Consider the following 8689-nt stretch of genomic DNA (forward strand, 5'->3'; position numbering starts at 1 on the left):
TTTCTTGTTAGCGCTTTATGTTACAATCTACATAATCAATCAGTTTCTTCGATTTCTCACACCTTATGAATACCTAAATCCAGTTGCGTATACCTACAACAGTTAGAATTAATTAAACTACACGTAAGCTATTTGAATATATGAAGATAGATATGTGCAACGTATTATAATATACAACTGTACTTCTCCTTGTGCGATATATAATTTTATATATTATTATATATAATTTTTTTATAATATATTATAATATATATATTTTTCATAATATACACATACAGGGTGTTAGTTAAGTATGTGCTCAACAGAGCGATACTTTGGTTTATCTCAAGTAAAAAAGCCCATACAAACGTGTGTCCTAAACGGCTTAGTTTCCGAAAGAAAAAAATTTAAACGTGTAGTAATAAGCTGTTTATTTGAAAGAAATAGCTCGAGCTAGTTAGAAAACTAGTGAAAAACAGAAAACAGGCTTTAGTTCTTCCGATGGAATAAAATAATTTTAATTTTAAATTGTTAGAAAGTGGCTAAGAAATTTACAAAGGTTAAATAATAAAGAGCATACAGCCACAACTAAGGATGTAAATAAGTTATATATTATTTAAAAACAATTTCATAACAATAAGTAGACGTTTCGGTCAAGATTTGATCCTCTTCAGTACAATAAAATTAAATACGTTAAAAATTACAACTAAATACACAAATCAACTAATAAATGTAGCCAGTAACAAAAAAATTTTTTTTAATTAGAATTGTTGAAAATGTCCATGATACATCCATCGAGCCTTCTTCTCAAAGATTGACGTGTACACGCTCAAAGATACCAGGTGTGTTACGTATTGCCTCGCATGAAGCAACTATTCGATTCCTCAAATCATTCTCGTTCTCAATTGGGATGATATAAACCGATGATTTCAAGTGCCCCTAAAGGAAATAATTCAAAGGATTTAAGTCTGGTGATCTAGGAGGCTTCGACTTTGTCTACGGTTGTGCGAATGATAACTCACGTGAAGCAAGGCATATTTATGCAGGAAGATATCTCCAACGCAATTTACCGTTTCGTCAAACATTTGCGAACTGTATTTCGGAAAATAAGGCATTTAGCACACATGGACTTTTTTACTTGAAATAAACCAAAGAATCGCTCTGTTGAGTATGGCAACATACTTAACTGACACCCTGTATAGAAAGATGTTTATATTGATAAAGAGAGGCATTTTGATTTATATAAAAAATTCTAATTTACGTTAATTATTAATAAAATGAATTTATTAAAAATTTTATATAATTATATTAAAAATCCAAGTTTGTACATTAAAAATATTCCGTCGTTAAGCAAGAAACTTCATTCTAAATATTACTACATAAGAAAAAAACATTGTTATATTAAACGAATCGTCTTGTATAATAATGGTAACAGTTACACGTGATTGGCTTGTCAGAAAGTAATCACGCGTTGAGTCGGTTGAGGTTTTTGGTGCGCAATGTGAGAGCTTCGTCTCTGTTAGTGCCGATACACGACTGCTATATTTGCGTGTCGATTATCGCTACAGTTTCTTAGGGCCTCGCTGGCATAAACTAATTAACTTGCACACTCGGTTCTTTTGCATAATGGCTACGTTTGCGGGAACCTTATGCTTCGTATATGTATATACCGGAGGAGGGTCAGCAAGCCGCCTCTTACATACGGTATTCCCTCGCGTATTGTTCGGCCGAGCCCTGCGGCAATATCCGTGCATGAATATAGATACGTTCCTGCACACCACGTCGCTACGTCATGCGTACTTATTCATAACGTGCGCCGCGACCGGCATGTCCGGACCGGCGTCGACTTTATTATCGTCAGGCACAAGAACATACTGAGGGGATACACCAAGTATAATGGGCCCTAGGTTGAGATCTTATACCGACCTAGAAGGGCTCAGTCTCCCGGCTTGGACTTTTTCGAGCTATTCACGATCAACCGCGATGATGATTTGCAATTTTGCACAGATCCATTGCAAAAATCGTGTTGCTCTTATGTTTAATGAAAGGCTCATCATCACATGTCGAGAAATTAAATGTTTCGCTCATTTTTCTAAAATTTCATCCTCAGAATGCTATACGTATAGAGGAGTGTTGTCGATACATTGTTTTGGATAATATTTCTCAAACTAAAACTAAAAATAAGAGCTTAGAAACACAAATACAAATTAGAAAGTGCTGTCTATCATGTCAGATGATATAAAAGTAGTTTTATAGTACTGTTTGCAATTTTGCAATGATTAATTTTTTTTGGCAAGATAAACAAATGAGGGTCTGCGGATGAAATCTGACAAAATGGGCCTCAAAACTGACACAATTGGCAGTAATTTTACATATTCTTGTTCTTTTTCTTTTATAGGAGTCATCCGTACAAAATATCTATAAATTAATGTATATAAGATTTTCTGATAAATCTACTGTTAATCCTAGTTATACACACTTTTTTTTCCACTCTTGATATACACACTCGGGTACCCCATCCATATTTGTTACTCCAACTTTCTGTAAAAATAGTCATATTTCAGTTAATTTTTTTAATCGATGGACAATTGATTAAGGAATAAGTCTGTAATGTGTGAAAATCGATAGAATTAAGAAGCCTCGAGATATATGTATAAGTTCAAAGAAAAAGAAAAGTTCAAAAACAAAATACATATATAGAGCTAGAGTTAAATCTATACATTGTATATGATATCAAAAATTTAACATAATTTAACTCGCCACTGCTTCTCAATATGTCGTTATTTATACTAAAATGGTTAAAGAATCTTGCACAAATCTTATGAGAAATCGGTTTCGGTCAAATTGTTGCAAATTTTAATATTTTGTAACTCGTATCAAACTGATGAAGTCCTGTGCACAAACTTCCAAATGGCTTAGTTTTTGCTCCAAGTCCTTCGGAAGGTCATTTTACACAAAAAAATAGTTGAAATAAATTTTGTTTATTCCATTAACATTAGTTATATATATGAATACCACATAATACATCATATACTGCCAACATATACATATGTCATGGAAAAAAATATCAAGAAAAAAGTATCATATTTTTCAATATTATGATATTTTATATAATAATATGGTATAAAACATCTTGGAAAAAGGCTTTATCTTATTTTCTAATTCTAAAAATATTAGGATTTGCAAAAAGGCAAGGAGGCAATTTTTAAAAGAAAATCGTAAGAATTTTATTTTCGCATTTGCATAGAATATTTTAGCTGATGTGTATAAACACGCCATAAATATATAAATTGAATTTTTACTTTTTTAATCATCTATAAACAGGTCATACTTTTATTAGTATTAATAAAATGGAATGTTTAGTTTCCGAGAAACAAAGGGGTTGTGTCTCTTTAGAAGATCTATGTCAGTATATGACTTCCCTCTATGTGTATATGTAAAGTGACTTGTGTATACACATTTGTTCGGAAATCTAAAGTTAATTTTGCCTTGACGGAAATTTATTTGCGCAACGTTGGGATAATAGGGACGTATCCGCTATTTGATGCAGAGTGTGTAAGAAATGATGGAAATCGTATGCGGTGAATAAGAATTGACGGAATGATGCGTGGAAAATGATCTTATGACATAATTCACTTCTCTCTCGCGAGTTTGCTCCTGGCGAGGTCGGGAGATGCGCAGTCACGTCGATGGAACTTCATTCAGAAAACGACGAGCCGATTATGGCCGATTGAAATTTATATTCGACGTTGTTCGATTCATGATGTGCGAGGTGTGTAATTATATGCGCGGATAATAGGCATAGAATCGCCGAATTTCGAGTTATGGAACAATGAACGATCACGTTGAACGGTATAACTTCATACGCATGGCATATTAATTTAATCGCGCTAAATAAGATTTGAACAAGTCTATATGTCTGTTTGAGCAAAACAATGTGTCGTAATCTTCTTCTTTCGCAGCGTAACGTATTCTACGAGTATTCTAACCGACTTCCTTCTGATATCTGAACGTAAGTTAGTTTCTCTGAGTTTGCGGGGGTCTTAACCTTTTCAATATGTCGGAGAAAGTATTAATGGACTCGTTAAATGAATTTTATTTATTACATCTATCTCAGATGATTACACGCAACGTCGCATTGTAAAATATTATTAGCTCTCTTGAAGTGTCTCAATTACTTACGATAACAAAAAAGAGAGAGAGAGAGAAATTAATTAATTCTTTACTTAGAATCAATAAATGGTAACATTTATCGAATTTTTTTATAATAACCTTATTAACAAAAATGAATAAGTTTATTCTATGAAAAATGAATAACTCAATTATTTTGCGATAACATTTTATTGCATATTTATGTGGAAAATAAATAGGAAATTTTACTCTAAAAATTTTTTCTGTTAGTCGAATTAATATTGCGATGCGACCGCGCATTGATTTAGATCCATGAGATATTCAATCTCGCGCTGCCCTCTTTATTAATTATCTGCCGTAAATCAAAGCTCTCTCGCTTCGATCTTCCTTGAGGATTAGCTCTATAGCGAGTTACTTAACTGCCGCAAGGTATGAACTTTCTCTTCAACGACGAGGCACGATACGTGTAATATACATTGTTGAAAATTGCAGCATCAGATACACTGTATTCACTGATTGTTAGTACAGAATGAAACATGAAACTGCTTTTGTGAAATCTATTAGTTATTCATATCGTAATTTTTATTTCTATATTCTTTACTTGTATATCCTACTATAAAACTTTCTTATAAAATATTTATTATATTAGATCTGTTACAGAATATATTTTAGTTATGAATTATAAATACGTCTATATAAATACGTCTGTATTATAAAAAATATATGCGCGCGGGATAACAGTGACGAGATTATTTTTAGTATCGGCAATTTAACGAAAATGCGTAATGTATAGCGGCTGTTATGGAGACAAACTGCTTTTCTGTTCTTGGCATGTACTGGTATAAGTTGCAGTTCCCGGCCTTCTCGCATTTATTTGAAAGTGACGCGAGATTTCGTGTGTCTCTATTTGCTTTCCATTAAATAGCCGATACTCTTTCTTGATGCGATAATCGCAAGTAAAAGACGCACGTGTGAGATAAGGTGTGACAATATTTGACGCTATGCCTAGACCGCTGTTTGTCCACGGACCTTTTATGAGCCTCGGCTTCAGGATTACCAAGAAATTCTGCCGGATGTGAAGGTTTCCGGTTGGTTTTTTGTTTTTCTTTTTTTTTTAAAGATATTAGAAAAGGACTCAGGAAGAAGATTAATTATAAATGCAGAATTTTAAATAATTCAAAAACTTACCATGATTAGTTGATGATGGAGATTGATCATTGAATCGCAGCTGTAATGTATGAGTGCTTTTCCACGACATTAGGTTTGACCGGTGTAACCAGCCGTAAAAATAGATAATTTTTAAGCGTGGATTGGAAGCCAAAGAAATAAAAAAGATGTTATGTTTTATGTTTTAATACCTTATTCAAGTACACATTGAAGGTATAAAATATCGAAAATGAAAAGAAAAATAACAATCTTAACACCATTTATTAAAATGTTATGAAAGATCAATTTTTTTTCGCATCAGTGTCGATGATTCCGCCATATTGGATCGTATGAAACAAAAACAAAAAAAATATTACTGAAGTGTATTGTATTCCCTAAGCATTGACCGAGTTTATTTAAAATTTATTAAAAAATTTGACTGAAAAAAAATTTTGTTAACTTTTAGTTTGACTTCTGGCACAAATATTGTTAATTAATTTATTAGTATCTTGTAAAATAATAATGATATTGTAAAAATCCTCGGTCAATGCTTAGAGAATACTATAAGGATAATAAAAAACCAAAATTCAAATCAATCAGGATGAGTACATCCATGAGAAACCGTTTTGAAAAACAAGGTTTCAAGAAAAACTCATTTAAAGTCCTACAACATCATTTTTATATCACACAGTGCAAATTTTGTAGGCTTTGTAATTCAGAAACTAACTCGAATTTATACTCAAGACCTTTCGTTCCATATTTTACAAGTTTCAAACTACTTTTTAAAGCAAAACAAATTTTACTCCAGTCTAACCCCTTAAGTCATTGTTTTATTAATTTCGAGCTGAAAATGGCTCAAAACAGCAGAAACGGCTATTACTAAAAGCTTTTTGCTTTGTTACTATAAGTTTTGCGCAATCGATTTCCAGCGCTGACTTCTAATGTCCATTGATATATATTTTTTTTATGATTTATTCTTAAATAAAGGAGTTTTTATTAATTGATTTATTGAGTCATTGTATTTAATCTGAATTATAATGTTACCATGATTGGAATACATCATTCGAGATAAATTTTTGTTAAAGATTAAGTAAAAAGTTGAAATAAAATTATCAGCGATTTATATATGTACGTAAAATTTATTAAATTTAAATTTTATTTATAATTTATAATATTTAAATAATAGTACTGCAAAAAAATTCATATGATGCAAAATATGAGTTGGATATGCATTCATCAAATGTAGATCACGAATTTATTCGACGTATAATAGTTTTTATAATAATTACATGAAAGTTGTTATAACAATCTGTTTTTATTTTAATATATTCATTTTATATTATTTTAGTGCACTTATAATTTGATAATTTTTTAAATAAGTGTCCACTATTCAACATTTTATGTGCGTGAAATATTTTATTCATATTGGTAACTTTGTAACTTTGTATTGAACAACAAAAATTGTATAATATAAATTGTAAATAATTTACTTCACGTATGACAGCTTTTATTTAGTCTTTTATGGCGATCTATTTTTATCTTTTAATACCAATTTACCATTAATGTCATAAATCATTAATTAGTTTCAGTATCCGATGTTTTGCATTGATCCATTTAATATCTACACATATCTGGTTTAAGACAGTTTTTTAATTATAATTTACGAGCGTAACGTTTCGCTCGACAAAACATAGCACGACAAAAAGGTTTCATTATGCTCTCCTTTATGTAACGCCAAGAACAAGAAGGCATGTATAAATTGAAGTATACTACTCTATAAAATATATTACGGTAAACCTTTTTTTTTTTTCAACATGCTAGTGAACGTTCTATCTTTCGTGAACTCTCTTTAATACGCCATTGTGAAGTTTTTAACACGAACTCAGATTACGCTTGCAATAATAGCACGCCGTTATATCGTTACATAAATGAAATACACGACGTAGTAGCTCGTGTCGTTGTCGTCTTCGTCGTTCCCTTCATGAGCAACTCACGTCACTTTCGAACGTGAGCGGAATTTTGTGCGTCACTCTCACAGTTTCAAAAGCTGGGTCACTTTTTATGTTTGGCACGCGAAATGCCACGCCGGCCCGTCTCTCTGTGCTCGTCCATTATTTCCCTGCTCGATGGAACGGCAAAAATCGTGGTAACGCAATGATCAACCCTAATATCGCGTAATTGTTACGACTAGAGCGAGGAAGCGTGAGAATCATGCGATTACAGTAAAGGTACCAAACATAATTGTGATGTTTATAGTCATTTAAGTAAGGCTAGTGTCAGATGATCGAACAAATAATGATACATGTTTAATATATTATATGTGTAATATTTATTCGATTAATATATATTTTCGTAATTTTCATTTATCTATCTGCATTTTTTTCACATTTTTGCTAATTTGCTATACTACAGTATTAGATATATTATTAACAAAAAATTTACAAAATCATTATATCAGTTGGTATAAATTTTCACATATTTCATACTTTTCTAATTAGAATTTTTTGTACGCAATATATATATATATATATATGTGTCTTTCGAGATAGTTTGAGTATTTTTATGTGTGTTTATATATAAATTTTCTTTTTCGACTCTGAGGGCATAAATTGTTCCCATCGACAGGCTTGAAATCGCCGCGCCTCCTCTTTATAATTGCTAGGATAAATGCACCTGGCGCAGCAAACACATCGCGCATATACGCGGACCTCGCGTAACTGTACCTTCGTTCTAAAGTGAAGAACTCTGAAGATACTTTTAACGCTCCACCGATTCGTAATCGCGGATGCTTGTAAGCCACGTTGTAAGCGCACCACAGGTTACCGTGCGTTCATTAGGAGACTAACCCCGTAATGACTAACGATTTGCAAATCAATGTACCGTTGAAGTTCTGTTATTTATCTCGCGTTTTGTCTCTTTTTTTTTCCCCCTAAATCCAACAAATAATGGGATTTATAGCCGTAGCGACTGGTTACAGACAAAATTCCATCTGTTTTATTTCACGTTCAATTTTCCATTTGTTCTCACTAAACGACCTTTGAATTTATGATGTTTAAATTACGACGATCGCCTTTTATAATGCTTCTCTGCTCGTTCCTCCATTCTTATAATAGAAAATTCCTAAGCGTGATACACGAGTTTTCGCGGAGACTGTCGTCGGAGATTCTTTAGTAATCTACGTTTAAAAGCGGAGATAATTGTATAATAGTTTACAAAAATTCCCATGATTTATATTATTATACACTTATAATGACTTTAAGAAAGGTTATCATCAATTTATTTTTATTGAAACAATAAGAATCTTGTTTTGGACATGTGAGAACACAATCAATACTAGAAGTTAAATGCCTTTAATGATTGAAGCTGGATCTTTAATGCTAATAATTTAATGTGAAATATATATATATATATATATATATATATATGTACATGC

General features: G+C 31.9%; 1 protein-coding gene and 2 long non-coding RNA genes across 3 annotated transcripts in view; 2 read left to right on the forward strand and 1 right to left on the reverse strand.

The window, feature by feature from the left end:
* LOC108751380 (neurogenic locus Notch protein) overlaps positions 1 to 8689 on the forward strand; it is a gene marked incomplete at its 3' end in the record, with an annotated part of 297572 nt that overhangs the window by 19597 nt on the left and 269286 nt on the right. The gene's annotated exons all lie outside the window — the stretch shown is intronic.
* LOC108753640 lies at positions 2202 to 3755 on the reverse strand. Its single transcript, XR_001939648.1, has 3 exons — positions 3616 to 3755; positions 2459 to 2520; positions 2202 to 2397 (listed from the first exon to the last, which is right to left on the reverse strand). It is a non-coding gene; the product is annotated as an uncharacterized LOC108753640 (long non-coding RNA).
* Positions 3843 to 8689, forward strand: part of LOC108753682 — an 8227-nt gene continuing 3380 nt past the window's right edge. Inside the window, exon 1 of the long non-coding RNA XR_001939659.1 lies at positions 3843 to 3991. This is a non-coding gene — a long non-coding RNA (uncharacterized LOC108753682). The remainder of the gene's footprint in view (positions 3992 to 8689) is intronic.

This window comes from Trachymyrmex septentrionalis, unplaced genomic scaffold, assembly GCF_001594115.1.
Source record: "Trachymyrmex septentrionalis isolate Tsep2-gDNA-1 unplaced genomic scaffold, Tsep1.0 scaffold1, whole genome shotgun sequence".
Lineage (NCBI taxonomy): Eukaryota > Metazoa > Arthropoda > Insecta > Hymenoptera > Formicidae > Trachymyrmex > Trachymyrmex septentrionalis.